General features: G+C 39.2%; 1 protein-coding gene and 1 pseudogene across 6 annotated transcripts in view; one reads left to right on the plus strand and one right to left on the minus strand.

Moving 5' to 3' along the window:
* The window catches only part of Dis3l2 (DIS3 like 3'-5' exoribonuclease 2), a 292,479-nt gene that overhangs the window by 262,018 nt on the left and 5,542 nt on the right, over positions 1-24,919 (minus strand). The window contains exon 2 of one of the 6 annotated variants that reach the window (XM_005395382.2): positions 9,206-9,303. The exons of the other annotated variants lie outside the window; for them this stretch is intronic. The gene's annotated coding sequence lies outside the window, so the exon portion shown is untranslated. The remainder of the gene's footprint in view (positions 1-9,205; positions 9,304-24,919) is intronic. 6 annotated transcript variants of the gene reach the window in all.
* On the plus strand, positions 8,957-9,759 carry LOC102006739 (annotated as a pseudogene).

Genomic DNA, 24,919 nt, shown 5'->3' on the forward strand with positions numbered 1-24,919 from the left:
TGAAAAGATGAGTCGTAAGTCCTAGTGGTAGGTCGTAAGTCCAAACAGCACACCTCAGTTGCAAGTTCAAATAGCTGTTAAGCCAAGCGTGGTCGCGCACACCTGTAATCCCAGCACTCGGGAAGAATCATGAGTTTAAGATGAGGAGATGGAGAATCATGAGTTTAAGACCAGCCTGGGCTACAAAGTGAGCTCAAGGCAAGCCTGAACTGCACAGCAAGACCTTGTCTCAAAAAGACAAAATAAATTAATAAGTAATAGTTCTTAAACAGGTAGGCTGGGGGCTGGGGTTTAGCTCAGCCGCATAGCACCTGCCTGGCAAGCGCAAGGTCGTGAGTTCAGTTCCCGGTAAGGGTGGGGGGGACACGGGGGGATAGACACAAAAACAGGTAGGCTGCTGTAATAGTTAATACATTGTGTCAACTTGAGAAGTTTATAAGTTTAACTAAGCTACTTGCGGGGAGGGGCCAGTATCCTCACTTTGTAAACATCTTCATCCTATGTAAGAGGAGGGCAGGGAGATGGTATGAGTGCTACACCCACCCTAGCAGGGGGTACCTGTGTACAATCTAAGGGAAGAAAAGAGGCTTGCTCTTTCCCCCTTTTGCTCTTGCTTTTGCTGTCTTCTGCCTCCTTGAAGTATTTTTCCTGTGCCATGTGCCACCCTGCCTTAGAGCCAGTTGATTATGGACTGAAACTGCTACAGACTGATTTAAATAAACCTTTCATTCCTTAATTTTGGGTGTCAGTTATTTTGTCCCACCACCATGAGAAAAGTAACTGAGACAGTTGTTAAATGAGGAATATCTGTAGTCACTAACCATGACTTTTGAATAATTTTAAAGAGCCAGGTATGGTGCTGCATGCCTGTAATCCTAGCACTCAGGAGGCTGAGGTAGGAGGATCATTTCAAGTTCAAGACCAGCCTGAGCTACAAAGTGAGCTCAAGGACAGCCTGAACTGCATAGCAAGACCCTGTCTCAAAAAGATAAAACATAAATAAATAAATAACAATAATAATAATAGTAATTTTAAAGAGTGGCTAATGTACTAAAAAACTGCCAAGTAAGAAACACTTGTATTTCCTCTTTTTTCTCAAGGAAATTTTCTCAGGTTTTACTATTCCAGATGATGAATTATTTTCTCAGTACTTTGAAGATGTATTCCATTGTCTCATGGCTTCCATTGTTTCTGTTGAGAAGTAAGCCATTGTCTGTTAATTCTTTGAGAGTACTGTATACTGCTCCCTCTTCATGCTCCTAGCAACTTTTGAAATTTTTCTCTTTATCTTTGGTTTTCTGCAGCCTTACTACCAAATATAAGGTATGGAATTCTTTTTAACCTGTTTGGTGTTAGTACGGTTTCTTGAATGTATTACTCAATAATTTTTCTCAGTTTGGGAGTTTCCAGTCATTCTATTTTCAAATATTGTTTCTCACTGGGTGTTGTGGCACATACCTGCAATCCCAGCACTCAAGTATGAGGCAGGAGGATTGCTATGAGAGGCCAGCCTGGGAGGGAGGGAGGGAGAGAGAGAGAGAGATTGCTTCTCCCATTCTCTCTCAATGCTGTCTGGAAGTCCAACTACACACTTCAGTATCTTTATATCTTCCTCAACTTCTTTATTATTTTCCATCCGCTCTTCTAATTGATTAATTCACTCTTCAGCTCTATTTAACCTTCAGTTAAACTTACCCATTAAGTTCCTAACTTCAGCTCTGTTTTCATGCCCAGAATTTTTTTTTTTCTTCTGTGGTCCTGGTATTGAATCCATGCTAGAACAGCACCCAACCAATGAACTACAAGCCCTTTTCATTTTTAACTTTGAGATAAGGTCTCACTAAGTTACCTACACTGGCCTTGAATTTGTGACCTCTTGCCTCAACCTCCCCAGTAGCTGGGATTACAGAAGTACCTGGCTTCACTATTTTTAAGTTTTTACTTCTCTGCTGAAAATGCTAAATCTTTTATCCCTTTGAACAAGGTAAGTACAGCTATATTTAAGTATGCTCTTGAAAACTCCAGTATCAGAAGCTCTTATGGATATAATCTCTTCCATCCCTTCTACTTCATTTTGTTCATATTATTTGATCATATTCTGCCAGATATTTTTTATTTTGGACTGTACACACTTGCATCATTTTGTAGTCACAATTTGAAGCCTGGTATAGTATCACTGTCTTCCAAATATTTGCACTTTTTCTGCCAAGCACCTAAGACAAAGATAATAAAATTATAATGTATTCAAAGTGAAACAATAGGGGCTGGGGATTTAGCTCAGCAGCACAGCACCTGCCTGGCAAGCACAAGGTCATGAGTTTGATTCCCAGAAAAAAAAAAAAAATAGTGAAACAATAGTCCCTGAGAAGACTTTTCTATATCCAATTCACTCCTGCTCCTAGGCTGTGACCCATCAAGGCATCAGTCCCAAATAAGGGTGATTTACCAACAACAACAAAAAAAAAAAAAACCCTCACATTAGCAAGACTTGAATTCCAGTCTCTATCCCTGCAACCCTAAGAGACTATTGAATGTATTGCTCAGTTGTCTTCCCTCAAAAATTTACCCACTGGAGAAAAATGGCCCCAAACACTAGGTTTACTTTCTTAAGCTTTTATTGTCTCCTAGATAGTCACTCTCTTTCTGCCTCTCAATAACCTTCACGTAAATCTGGGGGAAGGGGATGGCTTTTTCAGTGGTTGTATGAAGGAAGATTCATTTCTAATTACTGTATTTTCTATGCCATAAAAATGAAATCATCAGCCTCACTCTTAACTCTCATTTTCAACATCTTAAATTTCCAACTTCCTCCTACATGGACTCACTCTTCTCCCTGACAAAACTTCTCCATACCTGTACCTGCTCTACCGAGGAAAAGGACCCCCAAAAAGAATGAGACGTCTCTTTGCAAAAAGTAGCACTTTATTTAAGCTGGTACCCAGCGGCACAGAGTACAGATGGGCTCTGCAAGCTGCTGCGCGCTGAGGAGAAGCAGCACGGAGCTTATAAAGTGAAAAACCACAAAGGGGGGCATTCAATACCCAGATCTTGTCTTTGCAGAGTGCTAGGTACTTTTGGTGATTATAATTCTCAGAACCGATGCTTTTCACAAGAACATCAAGTTAACAAGTTGGCTCTTGTGGTTTTTGCATTGCCTGGGAACTATAAGCAGAGGATTTTTAGCAGAGGGTTTTGAGGGTACAGTGGGTGACTGGAGGGTGAGGGGAAACGGCGCATACAGAACAGGATGGTGGCGCTTTGGTCAGGTTACAACAGTACCTATCTTCCTTTTCCCTCTATGAAAGGCAAAAATGTCCCTATGTATTTACAACTTAACCTCCTCAATCTGTTCTCTGTCCTGTTTTTATCTATTGACTCCAGAACTTTACCACCACAGCCCTTACTCCTTCCACAGCACCCTTCCTTCCCAACAGCAGACATCCAAACCAAGGGCCTGGCCCTGCTCCCCCTCTACCCACTTCAAGCCACTAACTACCATTTCACTTGTCGTTCACACCCCTGACAAGTTTAAAACTGTGGCCTAGACTAACAACCTCTATTCCTCCATTACATATCGCTTACTCGCCCATTAGAATATGCCTTTTGTGCTCATCTTTATAATAAAATAAAACTTTCAGTAAAACGAGAAAGGAAAATCTTCACTACTTAAATATGGCATACTCTCAGATTTTAGAAGATTTACGTTTTTAAACTTTCTTTTTACATGTGTAGAGAAAGTCACTGGCCAGCTTTTTGGACTATAAACTGTTTGGGACCCTTGGTCTCCAGTATACCTCAGACTCCTGATTCATCCATCTCTCCCTAAAATTTTCAGAGTTCCTGCTGATTCCTCTTTTTGCACTTGCTGTCTAAATTTTTACCATTTATAAGGCTCCATTCTTAAGACTCATTTCATTTCTCTGTCAGATCTAGCCCAACTCTTCCAGGCTCTTTAACTTTCCAACTTCCTGCTAATATTTGCAAGTATTTAGAATACAACATGTTTTTCTTTCAACTTATTCTCCTCCAACTAAATTTTCCACCTGCATATTGCATCCAAATTAACAACATCATTATCATCCCTAAGTATCAAACAGTTATTGTTTCATCTCTTTCCTTCCAATAATAACCTATTACCAAATTCTATTCTACTTTCACAATGTTCCTAAGTGGATTCTTTCCTTTGCAATTTGCTTAGCACTGCCTGAATTCAAGTCGTTTCAATAGGGTAGCATAAAAATGACAAAATTTTCTTAATGGGTCTCTCTCAACCACTACTCTCAATCCATATGTTACCCAAGGCATTTTAGGAAGTGCTTTTCCAAAGCACTCAAGCGTCCTCATTGCAACTTTGTCATCTAACCCACATTTCCAATCTCCTCTCTTACTAAAATTTTTTTCTGTCTCATCCCAGGTGAATTCCTGAACAAAATGGTTGGGACAGCCAATGTTTGGCCCCAGAGCCTGAAAAACAATTTTTAAATGAATTGGGCTACAAATACAAATTCTGGGGAAAAAAACATCAGAAACAACATCGGAAGATAATGTATATGGAAGAAAACAAATGGAGACAGACTATTGGGAGTAGAACCCAGGAAATGTGACTGGTATGGAGTAAATTTCTGGATCTGTGTTTTCATTTGGGGGTATGAAGGAGCAGAAGCTCTGTTCCATGGACTGGTCCCTATCATAAGAATGGTGCAGAAGAGGTAGCTAAAATCTCCATAGCAATCTTACAGGCTGCCCAGCCAGAAAAAGAGGAGCCCAGGCACTCCAGAGGAGGAGAAACCTGAAAAAAGAACCCTCAAATTCCTATGGACACTGTACAAATCTTGGGCTGACCCATTAACTCTTTAGATGTGTGGGAGAGACTCAATGCACCATCAAGACTTAAAAAATTGAATCGAATCTGAACCACCTCCTAAGGAAGAGGGATCTGAAGCTGATTATCAGTGAAATCAAAAGCATTAAGATTTCTCAGAAGAATTTGAGAGGTTTCATGTCTACACAAGATAATATTAACTATTCAAGACACAGGGCTGGGGATTTAGCACAGCGGCACAGTGCCTGCCTGGCAAGTGCAAGGTCGTGAGTTTGATTCCCGGTACCAGAAGAAAAACAAAATCAAAAAAAAAAAAAGACACAATTCAAACCACGCACAGTAGCAGGCATGTGCACCTGATGACCCAGCCATTTGGCAGGCTGAGGCCAGAGAGTCACAAGAGCTCAGGAGTCTGAGAACAGCCTGGGCAACATAATGAGACTCTATTTCTTTTAAGAAAACAAAAAATACAATCCAAAATTATATGACATACAAAGAACCCTGAAAATTTGACTTATTTTAATAGAGAAAAAAATAAACACATCCCAACCTCAAAATAGATGTTAGACTTATCAGACAAGAACTTTAAATCAGCTCTGATTACCATGCTTACTCAGGTAAAAGGCAAGACATTTGCAATATCTGAAAAGAAAAGAAATATCAATAAAGTAATCTCAGCAAAGAAATAAAAACTTAAAAATTGGAAATTTAAAAACTAATAATTGTATTATTTGAAATATAATATTCAGTATAACCTTAATAGCAAAACAGAAATAAAAGAATAAAGTGTCAGTGAGTTTGAGCTTTATCAACAGAAATTATACAACCTGAGAAACAGAAAGAAAACTGAACAAAAAGATGGACTGAGCACTATGGACATACAGGAAAATATCAAAGGTCAGATATAAGGATAATGGGAGTTCCACAAGATGAAAACTGAGCCCCAAAGCTGAAAAAAGTGATGAAAACATCCCAGATTTGATGAAAGACATACAGATCCAAGCAGCTTCAAGAAGGAGAATATCAAAGATAACCGTATTTAAACTTATAAAATAAAACACAGAAAACCAAGGCCAGAAAGTCTAAAGCAATCAAAGGAAAATGACACGCTACATATAGGGGAAAAAAATCTTTAAGTGGTAGAAGATTTCTTTTCCTTTCTTATCATCACCCTTCATGAGAGCCAGAACACAAGGACTGAAAGAAACAACTATCAATCCTGAATTCTATATCCAGCAAAAGTATCCTTCGGCAATGATGGAAAACTGAAAACATTTTCCAGATAAAAGACAAAGCTCATCACCAGAAAATGACTGCAAGAAAAGTACCAAAGGGAACTCTTCAGGCTGAATAGAAATGATACTGGAGTAAAAACTGGATCCTCAGGAACGAAAGTTGAACACTGGGACTACTAGAAACTGCATCTCACTAAGATAGGAAAAATGTTTTAACAAAAGTTACTTCTAAGAACTCTACATACAACAAGAACTCTAGATATAGCAAAACTAATAATCAAGCTAGTAACACTAACAATCAGCTCCAACCAGAAAAAAATTTTACATACTCTTTCTCACAAAGCTACTAAAGGATGTGTGCCACCAAATGATACAGGAAACGAAAAAAAAGGATGATGTGGGATACAGTGAGGAGTAGATCCCAGGATGCAACCATGTATCAGGCATAAAGGGCAAGATCTAGAATGGAGGACAACAGTTTAAATTAGAGCAGTGTCAAGAAAGAGAAATTGTTATCCCCAAGATTATCTTTTTAATCCAAGGTAGAATACCTGGGTGATCCTGGCTTGTTTCTTTTTCTTGGTTTAAACTGACCATAACCTGATGAAGTTCTTAACCTTCAGTAACTTGATTCAGGTGAGGCCATGCATTTCACCACAGAGACATGTTCTACTTTTCATCAGTTCATGAATTAATTATAATGTACCTACAGTATTCTTCCTTTTAGTAACAAAGAAAATAACTGTATATATACATATATATATACTTGTGCAAAAAAAACCATGGTAAATTAGAAACAAATACAATTGATTCATTACAGGGTTAATGAGAACAGAGTAAAAAGGAGACAGATTAAAAACAGGGTAAAAGGGATGGATATGGAACAACACGTCAATATTCATGCCTTTTTTACATGTTCTAAATTTTGGAACCACATTAATGTTTAACATATTCACAAAACAGCAACATAAAATAAACAAGAACAGAAGAAAGGGCCAAATGGAGGAGTTGGCTTAAAATGCAACACAAATAGAAACAAATGATCCTAACCATATTTAAAATAACACAACAAACACTGATGAAAGGAACTGAAATCAAGACACAAATAAATGCAAAAATAGTCCATGTTTACAGACTAGAAGAATCAATACTGTTAAAAAATGTACTTACTACTCAAAGCAATCTATAGATTCAATCCCTATTAAAAATGCAATGGTATTTTTCACAGAAATAGAAGGAAAAATGCTGAAATTCATACCAAACTACAAAAGATCCCAAATAGTCAAAATAATATTTAGCAAAAAGAACAAAGCCAAAGCATTATACCATATGTTCTCAAAATATACTACCAAAGCTATAGGACTCAAAATTGCACAATACCAGCCTAAAAACAAACACATACACCCATGGAACAGGATAAAAAGCCAGAAATTAATACACACTTTTATGATCAGTTGATCTTCAACAAAAACGCCAAGAACACACAACAGGGAAAGAATAGTCTCTTGAATAAATAGTGCCGAGAAAACTGAATACTCACATGCAGAAATATGAAATCAAGACCCTCATCTTACACCATCTTCAAAAATCAACTTAAAATGCATTGAAGACTTAAATGTAAGACTTGAAACTGTAAAACTATTAGAAGAAAACAAAGGGATGAAAACCCATGACCCTGACCTGGACAAAGATATTTTGGGGCTATGAAGCCAAAACCAAAAGCAACAAAAGACAAATAGAATACCTTCAAACTACAAAGCTCTGCAGAGCAAAGGAAACAGCCAGCAGAGTGAAGAGACAACCTATGGAATGGGAGACTACACTTGCAAACCATACATCTGTAAGACATTAATATCTAAAATATATGAGGACTCAACAGCAAGAAAACAACTCCATCTTAAAAATGGGTAAAGGAACTGAACACTGTTTCTCAAAAAACATACAAATGGCCAACAGATACGTGGAAAATGTTCAGTATCAGTAGTTGTCAAAGAGGTGGAACTTAAAGCCACAATAATCTCATAACTATTAGAATGGCTATGATCAAAAAGACAAAAGTGCTGGCAAGGAAACCCCACACATTGCTGGAGAAAATGGTAATTAGTACAACCATTAAGAAAAATAGAAGTTTCTCAAAAATTTAAAAATAAAACTACCTATGATCCATCAATTCTACTTTTGCATATGTATTTAAACAAAAAAAGGTAGAAGAGCTACCTGCACTCCCATGTTCACAGAAGCACTACCATAACCAAGATATATAGTCAATCTAAGTGCCCATCAATAGACAAGTGGCTGAAGAAAATGTGGTATATATACAATGGAATTCTATGCAGCCTTTAAAAAGGAAATCCTGCCATTTATGATAATATATATAAATTCAGAGCACATTAGGCTAACTGAAACAAGCCAATCACAGAAAGACAAATCCTGCATGACCTCACTTGCATGTAGAATCTAAAAAAGTTGAGCTCATAGAAGTAAAGAAGAGAATGGCAGTCATCAGGAAATAGGGGACTGGGAGAAATTAGGAAGATACTGGTCCGGCTGAGAATATAGCTCAGTGGCACAAGCACCTGGAAAGCCTGAGGTCATGAGTTCAATTCCCGGTACAAAAAAAAAAAAAAAAGGAACATACTGGTCAAAGGATACAAAATTTCAGGGAGGAGGACTAAATTCAAGAGAGCTCTATTATATATCATGGTGACTAGTTAATAACAATATATTATACATTTGATGATTGCTACAAGAGATTTTAGTGTTCTCACCACAAGAAAATTTTAAGTATATTGCAGTAATGAGTGTGTTAATTTGCCTGATTTAGTCATTCTTCAACATATATATCAAAATATGTTGCATATCATAAATGTACACTTTGCTCTTTCTGTTCCCAGCACAGCCATGGCTCATGGTCCTAAGAAGCATCTGAAGTGGGTAGCAGCTCCAAAACATTGGATGCTGGATAAACTGACCGGTGTGTTTGCACCTTGTCCACCCACCGGTCCCCACAAGCTGAGAGAGTGTCTGCCTCTCATCATCTTCCTAATGGACAGACTTCAGTACACCCTGACCGGCAATGAAGTAAAGAAGATTTGCATGCAGCACTTCATTAAGGTTGATGGCAAAGTCCAAACTGATATAACCTTACCCTGCTGGTTTTATGGATGTTATCAGCATTGACAAGACGGGAGATAATTTCTGTCTGATCTGACACCAAGGGTCGCTTCGCTGTTCACCGCATTACACCTGAGGAAGCCAAATGTAAGTTATGCAAAGTAAGAAAGATCTTTGTGGGCACAAAAGGAACCCCACATCTGGTGACCCATGATGCTCCCACCATCCACTACCCTGATTCCCTCATCAAGGGGAATAACGTCATCCAGATTGATCTGGATACTGGCAAGATTACCAATTTTGTCAAGCTTGACGCTGGTAACCTATGTATGGTGACTGGAGGTGCAAACTTGGGATTGGTGTGATCAGCAATAGGGAGAGACACCCTGGCTCTTTGGCTGTGGTCCATCTGAAAGATGCCAATGGCAACAGCTTTGCCACCCAGCTCTCCAACATTTTGTTATTGGCAAAGGCAACAAACCATGGATTTCTTTTCCCTGGGGAAAGGGAATCTGCCTCACCACTGCTGAAGAGAAAGACAAGAGGCCGGCAGCCAAGCAGAGCATGGGTGAAATGGCTTCTAGGTGACAGGCGGGAAGCCATCTGTACTCAATAATACAGAATGATGACATGCAATAAATAAATAAAAATAAATGTAACTTTTATATTTCAAAATAAATAAATCACAACATACAAGAGGGCAGCAGGGGTGAGGAAGACAGCAATGACTAACTTTTGAGCACAGTATTTAACCAAACCCCAATGCATAAAAAAAGTGGAAATAAAGAGTAAACTCCATTGTCAGTAGGCTTGTTTTTCACAGAGACACAGGTTTACAATTCGAAATCTACTTTCTATATATTCTAAAATTGAACAAATAAGTAAATATTTATGGATAAATGGAGCCAGGTATGTCAATGTTGGAGAAAGAAATTTCAAATACAGAAAGGCTAGAATTGCCATGGAATTGGAGATGATATAACTCAATGGTTTATAATATTTAGAGACCAATATGGAGTACAGTTATGTCTGTATATGCACAAATGTATGCACTTATGTATGAGTACATTCTTACATTTCCTACTCTGTCTGCCAAGAGAGCCTAGCAATAATGAATATCCTGGCAGCAATGAACATATCCAGTAACCAGATCTCCCTCTCTAAATGCCATTCGCCACTAAAAGGAAGCAGGACTCCTCAGGTAAGTGGCCAGTTCTGAGACTGGGGTAGGAAAGAACAAACATAAACCCAGAAGAGGCCTTGGCCAATGATGGCTCACAGGTCAGATCCAGTCAGCCACTGCTTCTGTGAATAAACTTCTATAGCACACAGCCACTTCTCAGGTCACAAACCACCCAAGACAGAGTTAAGTAGGCACATCACAGACTGGACAACTTGAAAAGAGTCACCTCCGGCCACTTAAGAGAAAAAGTTTGCCAAGCCCTGGCTTTCTTGTTCCAGAGAGTAAGGAAATAGACAAAAAATGTCAGGGACGTTCAAAGTTCACAGGGGCCAGTTGCAAAGTCCCCTTCTGCACAATATGTATGACAATTTAAGTACCAAAATGTTGAAAAGATAACAAACTATAACCCATTAAATAAGAATCCATGAGTTCATACTGATTTTTTTTTAATATATTGATAAACAAATGAAATGGAAAAGTGCTTCCTTATAGAATTCCAACTAATAAATGTAGAAAATCATAGAAAGTTACCACTGGTAATCATCCTCATCATCATTCATATTATTGTCCAAGTCTGACAGACCCAACTTAACCAAGTGACCAAGGCAGATACCTACGCAAAGGAAAAATCCCCATCATCTGCCCCCTGATACCATGCACTAAGAAAAACAAGTCACTTTCAAAACACAAACTGGATCCGAATGCAGGGACCTGCTACAAAATAACTGGCCTAAAATCTTCAAAAATATCAAATTCAGGAAAGGAAATACCTTACCATTGGAAGACTAAAAATACAGCTCTGCAACTCTGATTCAGGATTTTCTTTTCCTAACAAGGATATGAGTGGGACAGTGAATAAGAACTATAGGTGAGTTAATGGTATTCCATATGTCAGCACTAACTTCCTGATTTTGATACTTGTACAATGGTTATCAAAGGAGAAAGGCTTTGAGCTTCTGCAGTCTACTGTCAGTCTAGTCAGAAAAGAAAGAGAGAGAGAGAGAAGGAAGGGAGGGAGGGAGGAAAGAGAAGAAAGAAAGAGAGAGAGAGAAAGAGAGAAGGAGGAAGCAAGCAAGCAAATAGGTAAGAGTATGGAGGAAAATAATGTATAGTAAAATGCTAATGCCGAGGAGCATCTGGGGCAGAGTCCAGGGTAATTTCTGTACCAATCTTGCATGTCTTCTGTATGTCTAAAATCACACTTTTTAGAGAATCAAAATCTAATTATGTTCATAATTATTTCATTGAATTATATTTTTCTTCTGCTACAGAATATTCCCAACAACTGACAATATAACAATTTTAAAATGCCCCCTACATGAGATACAAATGACACACTAAAATCAAAGAAATCCAAATAATCAGTTAGAGGGTATGTGGGCTACAAATTCATTCCATCCAGTTTCATATAAGCCAAGACAGATTTATTAACTGCAAGTTCAAATAAGTGATCTCAAATGAGAGTTATGTCAGAAAAACATTGCCTCTTAACAGGTCAGAAGTGACTTTACTTACTTATATTTTACCAAATATTTGGAGGATTTAAAAGATTAAATGTCCTGAAAGGGACAACAGCCCAGCACTTTTTGCAAACACAGCTGTTGGCTAAAGCCCTTGAGAAAAGCAAAGCTCTGGAATAGGAATCAGTTGCAAGAAGAGATAACAGTTATAAAATCTTGAAGAAATGTTGGGATCATTTATCATTAATCTAAGAGCTGACTTGTGCCTAAGCACTGGCTTTTTTTCTGTACACTGGGCTCTCCTTAGGTCCCATGCGGAACACAACCAACATAACTGGCAAGCTGCCCACCTCCGGGCACTTACACTCCAGCTTTGGAGACAGCATGCGTAACCACGTACACAGACAGCAAGGCAATGGGACAGCCAAGAGATGCTACTTTAGCTTTGGCAAGTAGGAAAAGCCTCCTTTTGAGGAACCGAAGTTGGCCAGGTGAAAGTCTCCTAGTGGAGGCTTCTAGGCAGAGGGCACGAGTCCACAAGGGATCACTCAAAGCATGTTCAAAGAAATGGGGGGACTTCAGGGGACACTGGCAACAGATAATCCACTTTGCATTTGGTGTGGCAATGGACAGCATTACGACTATGTCAACATTTTTACACTGCATGGTGAGATTATGTCTACACTCACAGTGATATCAAAGATTTTTTCAAAATAGTCCAGCAGAGGGAAGATTAGTTAAAATATGAATAAGGCAACTGTGCAAAAATTATTGAATTTTGATGACTAACAAATGGGGCAGATGCACTACTCTATTTTATATTTGTTTGAAATTTTTCATAGTTTTCAGAAAGTCCAGAGGAGCTTCTTGTTAAAACTGACACCATCTCATACCTTCTTTCTCCTGACCTCTTCAGTCCTCTCTTCTGACAGCCTCATTAGAGGAGACAGAAAGGAAAGCTCTAAGGGTAGGTGTACCCTGGATAGGTCCTGTGCTTTCTGGCTGAATCCAGTCTGTGACAGATAAAGCTCATCTAAGGCAAGGCTGGAACCCAGGCAGTATTCAGTAAGACAACATAACACAGACAATCATATGTTTATTAAAAAAAATGAGTCATTCTTCCTGAGAAAAAACAGAGTTGCCAGGACTAGGGGCCATTACTATCCTCCCAGAGATTAAAAAACACAATAGGCTTCTTCTTCCTCCTCCAGTCCCGAGAGACTGCTCTGGCATAGATTTCCTGGTGTGAAATCTCACTGTTAATCTCCGATCTTGATCTCCCTAGACCTTGCTGCAGCATTTTCACAGGGAACACTCCCTCCCGCCTGCAACCCCTCGCTTCCTTGGCAGATGGGAGAGTAGGACTAAGGATACCTGCGTTCCTTCTGCTTGAGGACAAGTTGAGCCCATCCAAAGCCACTCCTGGGAGACAGCAAGCAAGCTCTGTTCCATTTACAGTTCTGAAAGAACCCGGAGTGAATTCCTCCAGGGACCCAATAATCTATGGTTAATATAATGGCTGGGAAATGGTATGTCAGAAATGTCTGTCTCTGCTAAGATAGTAGAGTCAATATTCTGAAAAACCTTGTCATACAGGTGCAGTGTTCTTAATCCAAAACTCTGAAATGTTCCAAAATCCAAAACTTTTTGAGCACCAACATGATACAACAAGAATAAAACTCCACACGACTTCTATGGCAGGCTACTGTCAAAACACAGGCACACTAAAAGTTCCATATAAAATTATCTTCAGGCTCTGTGTGTTTAAGGCTTATATCAAACAAATGAATTTTGTTTTTAGACTTAGGTCTCAATCTCAAGGTACTCCATTATGTATAAATATTTCAAAGATTTTTGAAGTCCTCAATCAAAAAAAAAGTCTGGCCTCAAGCATTTTGGGTAAGGGATACTCAACCTATACAGCTTCTGAACAAAATGTTCTTTAAATACATAGTTAAGCTCTCAAGAAAGATTTAAAAAAAAAAAAAAAAAACTCCCTGGGTGCTAAAAATCAAGTAGGAGCTGGAAATCAGCAAAGCAGAGCCTCAGCTCCAGGACAGGAGCACCTTGTGGGTGTGGGCATCAGGAGGATGGAGGCTTTTGGTTTGTTTTTGGTTTGGGGAGGTTTTTTTTCTACCAGCAATCAAACTCAGGACCTCCTGTTTTCCAGGCAGGCCCTGTGCCCCCGCCTGAGGCTAGGGTTTAGAGCCGTGGGAGGAAGTAAGGTGAGGACTGGCCTAGAGGCTGGAGTTTAAAAGTGAGCCCTGAAAACTCAAACTCTTGGTGGTCAACAATCTCAGCCAAAGGGTGGGCTACAAAAAAACACAGCTGTTGGAAAAAAAAAAAAAACTCAAGAAATAAAATGTGTATTTGACCTGGCTGAACGTGGGCCCCAGAGATGCTGATACAAACTGGCACTCAGCAGCAGAGAAGCCAGGCTGACTGAAAGCAACCCTAGGCCGGGGCACCCCAGAGCACTGGCTGAACCGAAACGTCCTCAGAGCCACTCGCTTCTGAATACCCCAGTGAAGCCTGGCAAGCGCCTACAATGCACACACGTGACAGGCACACCATCGTGACTGTGAGGCAGAAAAAGCAAAGAAAACTAGCAGCATAGGGAATACAATAATTTCAGGTCTTAAACATGACAGACAGTATTTTCAAACTATAACGGATAAAAAGAAATGCAAGGAAAATAAACACAAATGAAAGCTTACCAAAAGACCAATCTTTTTTATGTTGATTCTTTATATTTATTTCTTTATTAGTACATGTTTGCCGTACATAATGATCACATTCATCATAGGGAATTTGTACCTGTACATAATATATCATAATTCTTTTGTTCCCATTCCCCTCCTCTCCCTTCAACCCTTCATCCCTTGGCCATTTACAAAGTTTTCCATTCTCTTTTTTAAATTCCTTTTCCCTTCCTTCTTCTTCCCTCTCCCCTCCCTTGCTCCCCTTCCCACTTGCGCATGTTCTTCCTACTTCCCAATATCTATCCTCCATTTTGCTCCTTTAGTTACCCTTTGGGTTTCTCACACAAGAAAAATAATCTGATACAGTATTTAAATTTATGTGTCTGATTTATTTCCCTTAAAATTATGGGCTTTTTTTAATGGAAATGCTTATCTTGTGCCACTGAAAAAATTATGGTTTTGAGGTACATTCATTTGCCTAAAAATGTCTCAAGTTAATCCTTATCTAAAGCAGAACAGTACTCCACTATTTTTTAAAACAGAAGAATACTCCACTAAAAAAAAACACATTTTTTTATCCATTCATCCACTGATGGGCAGTTTCCAAGATTTAGCTATTACAAATTGTGCTGCTATAAGCATGGATGTACATATATCGTTGGGCTATGACACTTTTAACTCAAGAAAATAACAAGGGGAATAGCTGGGTCAAATGGAACCTCTAGTTTGAATGTTTTGAAGAATCTCTACACTGATTTCCACAGTGGTTGCATCAATTTACACTCCCACCAAAGTGAAGAAGGGTTCTTTTTTCTCTACAGCCTCACCAGCATTTGTTATTGGCTGATCTCTTGATTACAGCCACTCTTTCTGGAGTGAGATGGAATCTCAGTGTTGTTTTTTTGTTTTGTTTTGTTTTTGTTTTGTCTTTTGTCTTTTCTTCTGGTACCAGGAATTGAACTCACGACCTTACGCTTGCCAGGCAGGCACTTTGCCACTGAGCTAAATCCCCAGCCCCCTCAGTGTTGTTTTAAATTTGCATTTCACAAATGACCAGTGATGTTGAATATTTTTTCATATATTTATTTGCTGTTTCTACTTCTTCTTCTAAGAAGTGTCTATTCATTTCAGATGCCCACTTTTTTGAATTAGGTCTTTAAATCTGGGAGGGCGGGTTTTTTTTTTTTTTTTTTTTTTAGTCCTTTACATATTCTAGATATTAGTCCTTTGTCTGAGTAGCTGGTAAAAATTTTTTCCCATTCTGTGGTTATCTCTTCCCTCTTTTGGTGGTTTCTTTTGCTACACAAAAGCTTTTTAATTTGATATGATCCTAGTTGTTGATGCTCTGTAATATTTCCTATGCAATCAAGGTTTTGTTCATAAAGTCTTTGCCAACATCTATGTCTTCAAGAGTTTCACCTATTCTATCTTACAGCAGATTAAGTGCTTCTGGTTTTGTATTTAGATTTGATCCATTTCAATCTTAGTTTAGTGCATGGTGAGAGATATGGATCTAGGTTTAATCTTCAGCAAGTAGATAGCCAGTTTTCCCAGCACCATTTATGAAAGAGGCTATCTTTCTTCCAATGAAGGTGTTTAGCCTCTAAAGGCAAATCTTAAAGAACTAAATAGTATTTTCAGACAAAAAAGTAGTATCAGTAGGTAATTTTATAGGTAAATGTACTAATACTACCATCTTTCTCTTCAAGTTTTCAAATTTATGTTGGATGGTTAAAAGCAAAAGTATAATAATGCCTGAGATGGTTCTCAATGAAAGGAGATATTAAGCCAACTAATTATAAAGCAGGGGTTTAAATAGTGGTACGGTCCCTATAATCCACCTGAAGCGGTAAGATGGTATGAGCAGACTAATAGTAAATGTAGCATTGCTCCCAAATGATTTGTAACCTTAACCTAGGTCTTATCAAAATCCCAAGGTCTTCTATGGATCTATACGAGCTAATCCTAAAAGTTATACAGAAATGCAAATGAACCAAGATAATTAAAATAATGAACAGAAAAAGAATAGTTGGCAGGGGCTGGGGATTTAGCTCAGCGGCAAAAGCGCCTGCCTAGCAAGCGCAAGGTCGTGAGTTCGGTTCCCGGTACCAGAGAAAAGCCAAAAGAAAAACCAAAAAAAAAAAAAAAAAAAAAAAAAAGAATAGTTGGCAAATTCACACTATAGCTAGCTATAAAAGTTAAAACTGGTATTGTGAGAGCCAGATGCCTAGACCAACGACACAAGACAGAGAACCCAGAAGCAATACCATATAAATATATCTAGCTGATTTTTCACATCTGCAAAAGCAGGAGAAGAGAAGAAAAACAGCCTTTTCAACAAATGGTGCTGGGTCAACTGGATACCAACAGACAAAAATAAATAAATATGTATATATTTATTTATATTTATATTTTACATATTCTACATATTCTAGATAATAGTCTTTTGCCTGAATAGGTGGTAAAAATTTTTTCCCATTCTGTGGTTGTCTCAGATATATAAAATTTATATTATATATAATAAATATATATAAAATATATAATTTTTTGATCAAAGCCTCATACCTTATACAAAAATTAACTCCAAATGGATCCCAGATCTAACAACAACAGCAAAAAACTATAGAACTTTTTGAAGGAACAGCTTCAGAGCTGAGCGTGGTGGTGCACACCTATAATCCCAGCACTCGGGAGCTGGGGCAAGAAGATTGCCATGGGCTCAAGGATAACGTAAATTGAAAGCTAGTCTGAATACTACATAGTGAGACCCTGTCTCAAAAACAAACCAATAAAACCCTCTAGCTCCCAACTGCTTGTCTAACTTGTCAAGTATAGTATAATTACTGGTGCAATTTACATAACACCAATACCTCGTTACAAATGCTTCTGTTTGCAAATAGGAAAAATCAGCAAATTTTTTTTGTCTTTTTGAGACAGGGTCTCACTATGCAGTTCAAGCTGGCCTTGAGCTCACTTTGTAGCCCAGGCGGGTCTCGAAGGATCTCACAAGGATCCCTCTGCCTCAGCCTCCTGAGTGCTGGGATTACAAGCATGTGCCACTACGCCCAGCCATCAGCAAAATTTTGCTTCCATTTGCATGCTCTGCATGGGTGACAAACATGACTGCAGCCATCTTCCCCAGAATCATGGAACAAATTAAGTTCATGAACCGAGGTACATATTTTTACTTAAAAGTTTTAAAACAATTGTACTAAAAAAGGTAATTAAGAGACTCAGATTGTAAAGTATTTTGTTCATCTTTACGTCTTCAAGTCTGAAAGTGTGTTTGCTGAATATATCTGTGGAAATACTCTGCCACTCTCAAAGAAAAATGCCCAATTTAAGGACTGAGATCATGGAACTCACTGTAAGTTTCTCCCCTCAATGCATCTGCATTCAATCCATCCAATCCCAACACTGCAGGCGGCACAGCCTCTCTGTCTCTGTTCCGGCTGGCCCACAGGGCCTCCCTCCTACACTAACAGAGGCAGCTTCTCCTGCTCTGTGCCCCCCATAGTCAACCCTGCATCCCACAGCTGGCAACCCACCTCATGAATGGCTGAGTCTGTCTCCACACCACTCAAAACAATATTCTGGCTGCAGAGGGCCCTTAGATGCGGCCACAGCCTAACCTGCACCCTGGGTCGCATTTCGTGCAGCCCTTCAAGTTTTAGGAGTCTGACTGAAACACTCATTATTCATTCACTCAGTTATCAAGAGAATACTGAGCTCTCCCATCATGGTGGGCACTTCCGCTTGGCCCTTGGGAATATATACATAAGAGGAGAAAAAAAAAGGCATCAGTCCTTCCTCTCGTGAAGCTTACTACTAGGGAGAAGAAAGACAGCAGTCAAGCAATCATACAGACCGACATGTGGCTCAGGACTGAATTCCTACTCTGCAGCCTGGAGGGTAGAGCGTATTTAAGGAACAGGCTACAGCTCTGAGGGCAAAGGGAAAGGTAAAGTTAAGCAAGGCTGGCAGTAAAAAGCAAGGGCCACACCAGGCCAAGGACTACGGGATATATTAAGAATTTCTCTCAGTTTTTTACCTTACAAATAATGTAGAAGTTCTAAAGTGTGGCAGTCAAGAAGATAACATTTATTCTCTAATAAGATCCTGCTAGCTTCTGGGTAGAAAATAGGTGGGGATAGGAGGACAAGAATGAGGCCAGATGTGGTGTTGCATGCCTGTAACCCCAGCACTGGGGAGGCTGAGGCAGGAGGAGTACCATGAGTTTGAGGCCAGCCTGGGCTACAAAGTGAGTCTGAGCCCAGCCTGAACTACACAGCAAGACCCTGTCTAAAAAAAAAAGAATGAATGAGGCCTCCGATTACTAGGCTATTTGAATAAGCTGTGTAAAAACCGACAGTGCTGAGAAGAAATTTTAATTAAGAAATATTCAGGAGGCCAAAGCAACAAAACATGCCATCAACTCCACATGAAGGGGGATAGAGAGGGTAGCAACGTGTTTTCTGGCTTATCCAAGGGAATGGGTGGGAGTGACAGTCACTGGGACAGGGTTACTGGATTGGGGACAGGGGAGAGAGCACTGCCCAGGACTGAACAGGCTGTGCCAAAGGCGCCTACAACACCAAGAGCATCTATCCGACAGGCAGCATGAGTGCGGGAGATAACTGGGCCGAAGCCAAATTCAGGAATCACCAAAGAACAAATTACACCTGAAATCAGAAACACAGAGGAGCCTGAGAGAAAGAAGGGACTGGGGGCCTTAGGGTTAAGACTTGAGACACCCCGAAGTTCAATACACAGAAGGAGATCAAAACTCATCAGAAGTCAACATTCTTATATCTTGGTAATACATAAGAGGCATCAGTAATGGTGATGAACCTAAGGGGGTAGCTGGGGTAGATTCACAGCATCATCTACCTGCCTAACAAAAACAAAAGCATCTTGGCAGCTCTGATGTGCTAGATATCTAGTTGTAAATCACATAATAATAAATGAAACATTTGCAACGAGGCAGCATACAAAACCAAAATTCAAACACAGCACCCAGGGTTTTCTCAAATACAAGCTTTGGTATCAAATAAGGCTCCAAAATGTTACGAGGTAGAAACAGTTTCATTTTTTAACAAATAGCTTCATTGCCTCTGTGTACTTTGTACAGGATTACATTATAAATTCAATCTCATGTTTCTCTCTCACATTTTATTACTACAGTTAAAGGCATCTACAGAATTACCAAACTAGAACAAATAAGACAATTTCCTATGCTTTAAAGACTTTCTTACCAACTGGCATTTTCAAGCCCCTGAAATGTATCCTAACCTCCCCTTGTAGAAAAATGAGCAGACCTTGGAGATAAATTCTAGACAGAATAGCAAAATACTCAAGTAAAATACAAGTAACTTCAAAACCAAGAACTCTTTCTCCATCCAGCCAATGGAAGAACTGGAATAAAATAAAAACCTCAGTCTTTAAAAGCAAATCAATCTTTTCTGGGAGTTGGGGGCTTAGTTTTTTTTAGACAAAGCCTCTATAATGTAGCCCAGGGTGGCCTTAAACTTAGACTCCTCTTGCCTCGGCCTCCCAAATTCTTGCACAGCTGGTGTGCACCACCACACCAGGCTATCTGAAGAATCACAGAAAGTACCCACTGGTCAGGGCTGAGGATGTAGCTCAGTGGCACAAGCGCCTGCCTGGTAAGTGCCAGGTCCTGAGTTCAATTCCCAGTACCAAAAAGAAAAAAAGAAAAGAAAGTACCCACTGGTGTCAGAATTCATGCTCAGCTCTAAATATCAAAATAAAATGTCTGGTATGAAAACAAAAGGTTTATTTTCACATTGTATAAGCAGTCACATTAGCATCTCTGTCATGATCAGTAAACTTGGGCAAAAACAATGTAAAATTCTACTCTCTCCCCTGCAGGAAACTCAGGGTGTTGCTTCGGTACCACTGAAAAAGTCACCCTCAGGAAGTTTTGGAAATCAGGGCACCTATTTTAACCCCTGTCCCTACCATCAAGTAAACCCTTCTGGGATCTTGTCACTTCTTCATCATTACCTTTTGGGGAGAATTTTTTTTACCTTTTTATTTTCGAAATTTAAAAAAGTAGAAAAACATATTGTAATAAACTTCCATACATTCGTCACAAGATTCAACAATAATTAATAGCTAAGATGTTGTGTCCATTCCTACATGCATGCATCACACAAACACAGAGTAAAGTATAAGGAAGAACATGAGGAGACTTTTTAATCCCTTTACAAAACTCCCAACTACACATCAGAAAGTCAAGTGTTCTATTTAGGAAACAATTCAGCAACAACTGCTGTCATCACTGAGGGCCTTTACTTACATAAAGCAAATGTAGGAAGCAGGGCTGCTCATGGACAATCCCACTTCATGCTGTGATACAGAAGCAGTTATTTAATAATAGAGCTGGAAAATAACTCACTCACCATCGATGTGCATAATTTCAATGGTAATCACAGCCACCATCTCTAGACATACCAATCTCAAAAGTAATAAGACAAAGGACAGAGAGTTGCAAAGCTTACTCAGATGGCCAATTTTACCATAGCAATTGGAAAAAATATGTAACTTTCAGAATCTGTAATCTTCTGAACAAAATGGCTAAAACATACAAGGATCAAAAGTAGTTTTCCCTTGGTTCGTACCTTTCAAATAAAATGTGAGTGTTCATGACAAAGCTTTTTATATTACACAGGTTAGTATCAACCTGGCTTCTCAGTTGTTTGTTTTTTGTTTTTTTTTTTTAAAGCAGTTATACCATTACTCTGTCCTTGGAGAATACTGCTATAGTAGTGGGTACAGCCTCAGAGCTATGGTCACAAACATCTGGAACTCACTACCTGCAGTCCTTTGGCCTACAGAGGCCCTGTCAAGTCTTGCACAGCACTTCCAGAGGAAAACATACAAAGTCACAAGCAGCTTCACTGTCCCCACAGAGTCGCAAGTAGAATTCTACCATCATTCAAGGACACTGGAAAGAGGTGGGACACAATTCTAACCAGAAAAATGAATAAGACACTAAGCCCAGACAACACACAGTGAGACATGGCAAGTATAATGACTCCTAAAGCTCAGAGTCTCAGGATTCTTTAAGCCCTCCGGTTGCAAGTGCTCAATTTGTCACTGATGGGGAAGCCACATCACTAAGATCTTGCCACTTCTGGTGCACAGTGTAAATACAAAGCCTATATCCACACCAGTTCTTTGTGCACAGTCAATTAATCCAGATGTGAGGAAATTCAAAGTTAGATTCCCACAGCAGCAGTGATCTTGGCAACCCATACACGTGTATTTTGTATTATTTGCACAGTAATGACCTTAAAAGAAGCTTAAAAAGAACAAAGCATATTTTAATCACCTCTAATTACAAAAAAAAAAAAAACTCTCAGACAGATAAAGATTAAAAACTGCCTTCCTCCAGGGATAGTAGCGGTCTTTCTTTGAGAAATCACAAAGACTGGCGTGAGTGCTGAAGTACGCCCTAGGAGAAACAATCCTTGCTTGGCTTCAAGGACACAGACTAGACAACTTACCAGGGTTTCCTCTAAATTCTCATTTCTAATGTGCAACACAATGAGCTGCTGATGCTTTCAACTGCATCTCAAATGTAATACTTCCTAAAGTACCATAAATGCTAGCCCAGTGCAGAATAGGTTCAATTTCAGCTCTAATGTAGAGCAACAGATGAAATACAAGATATGACTGAAATATTCAGTGAATGTTTAAATTTCATAACTTTATTATAGTAAAAGATATATTGCCAGGAAGCCACCTCAAAATACTCTGCTCCACTTCAAATACACTTATGCCATCACTCTTGCTGCTTTCTGAAGCAGTTGGAAGTCCTCTTTCTTGGTTGTACACGTGATCAAAACAGTGAACATTGTTGCAAGACCAGTCCAATGAAAAGGCAGGATCGTAAGAATATTCCGTGCATCCTCATGCACCTTATTCACTAGATCTGGCACCATACAATTTCTGGCTGTTCCTCACGGTCAAAATGTCCATGAAAGGTCAACATTTTTAATTGATTCAGGACATCAGAGCAGTCATGACAGCTGAACTAAAGGCACTCATGAAAGAGGACTCCAGAACTGCTTCAGAAAGTGGCAATAGCATAGGATAAGAGTGATGGAAGCGAGGGGGAGACTGAGGGGGATTCGTGGCAATGTGTAAATGTTTACTGTACTTACTGTAATAATGTTTTTAAATTTAAACATGCAACACATTTTTCAATCACACTATCTAAAGTTACTACAAAATGGATCAAATACTGTAAAATAAATCAAGTAACATTCACTTGTATCAGCTAATATAAAAAATAGTTTCTGGAAGACCAAGGGCCACTACAATGGGCTAAAAGATTAGACAACAGAGCTCAGTGGTGACAAGACTTCTAAAGTCAAACTACAAGCTCAGAACCAAGGCTCTGCCACGTAAGAGCTGTGATGTACACAAGATACCCAACCCCTTTTTGCCTCAGTTTCATCATCTAAAAGAGCCATTAATAAAAAACATACCTTGCAGAGCTGGCTTGAGCACTAAATAAAGTATTATCTTGTACTAGAGAAAGTGAAAGGAGGGGAAAGATGCTGCAAGGGGCATTACTCTCAACTGACAAAAGATGTAATAGATGGTAATCTAATCAAACCTGTATCCATGTTAAATTTTCTACGTTGATACTTTTCTGTGAGTACATAAAAAAAATCCTTACTCTTAGAAATATGCACTAGAGGGGCTGGGGATTTAGCTCAGCGGCAAAAGCGCCTGCCTGGCAAGCGCAAGGTCGTGAGTTCGGTTCCCGGTACCGGAGAAAAACCAAAAAAAAAAAAAAAAAAAGAAATATGCACTAGAGTATTTGGGGAAATTATGTAGGCAATTCACTCTCAAGTGTTCCAGAAGAAACTCATATTTATGTTTGCATATGGAAAGACAGAGAGGACAAAGAATAATGCAAATGGGACAAAATGTTAACAACAGGAAAATCTGAGGGAATCTGTACTCTTGAGCACTGATTCCGCAGAAATGAGAGCTTACATGTGCACGTAGATGTTCACAGCAGCTTTATTCTCAGTGGTCCAAAGCAGAACAATCCAGCTGTGCTCCAACAGACAAATGGTCCTACACGTGGTGGGACACTACGCAGCAAGGTAAAGGGACAAACTACTAACATACACCACAACCAGGTGAGCCTCGCAGGCCGCGTATGTGAAAGGGAGCCCATCTCTATTACACACTGCGTGATTCCACTTGCGCAGCACTCCTGAAACAGCACAACTGTAGAAAAGAGTTTAAGATAACCCAGGTGGGGGAGGTAGCGCAGGAGGGACAGGACTGTGGCCAGGACAGCGTGGCATGAGGGATCTTCGGGATGGACTCCGCTGTGTCCTGACTGCAGTGCTCACAGAGACCTATAGACGCGACAGAACACACACTTGTGCACGAATGAGTGCAAGAAGAACTGGCAACATCTGAATATGGGATATAAGCAAGTGATTCCATTTTACAAATTTCAAAAACATGCAAAATTAATCATTTAGAAATATAAACTATGTGGTTCAAGTATGAAGAAAACACAAAACTCAGATTACCCAATCAGATTACCAAAATTCAGAAAGGAAAAGGAAGAGGTAGGATTAGGAACAGGTGCATACAGATACTGAAAGGCAAAAATTTCTATCATAAAATTGTTTATATACACGGGTATCCATTGTCTTGTTATTCTGAATACCTTACAAATATTTGCATACATTATTTTGCACCTTCTCAGCATTTATAAAAAGATCACAGTTTAAAAACTAACAAGCCAGGTGAGGTGCCAGGTGAGGTGCACATCTGTAATCCCACCACTTGTGAGGCTGAGGCAAGAGGATCACTAAGAGTTCGAGGCCACCTGGGCTATGTAGTGAGTTCAATGCCAGCCTGGACTACACAGCAAGACCCTCAAAAAATAAAAATAAAAACAAACAAGACCATACTGAATGTATATAAAGACATATAAAATCTTAATTCTAAATTCAATCTTTCACTAAAAATCTGCTAGGTTCTATCATAGCCTTCTAAGTAAATACCTATTAGGAGCTAGCAAAATCCTTGATTTCCATCTTTCCTTCTGAAATTGCATTAACATGGAGATCCAAGGGGCTGAGAAGGGATAGAGCAAGGGGCAGCATGCCCTTTGAGCAAACTCAAACCAATGACCCTCGCTTTAGGGTCTCTAGCAAAGATAGTACTTGCCAGTACTTTACCAGAGTAAAAAGGTTTGTAGAAGCTAATTAATGCATCACAGGAAGAATAATGCAATTTTAACAGTAAGATATTTTTAACTGATCACAATTCAGTGAAATCTCAGCTCTTGATTCTCTGAGATCCAAAGATGAGAGTGAAATCAATCAAGCACTTAA

The sequence above is a fragment of the Chinchilla lanigera genome, unplaced genomic scaffold, assembly GCF_000276665.1.
Source record: "Chinchilla lanigera isolate Chin_1 unplaced genomic scaffold, ChiLan1.0 scaffold00052, whole genome shotgun sequence".
NCBI lineage: Eukaryota > Metazoa > Chordata > Mammalia > Rodentia > Chinchillidae > Chinchilla > Chinchilla lanigera.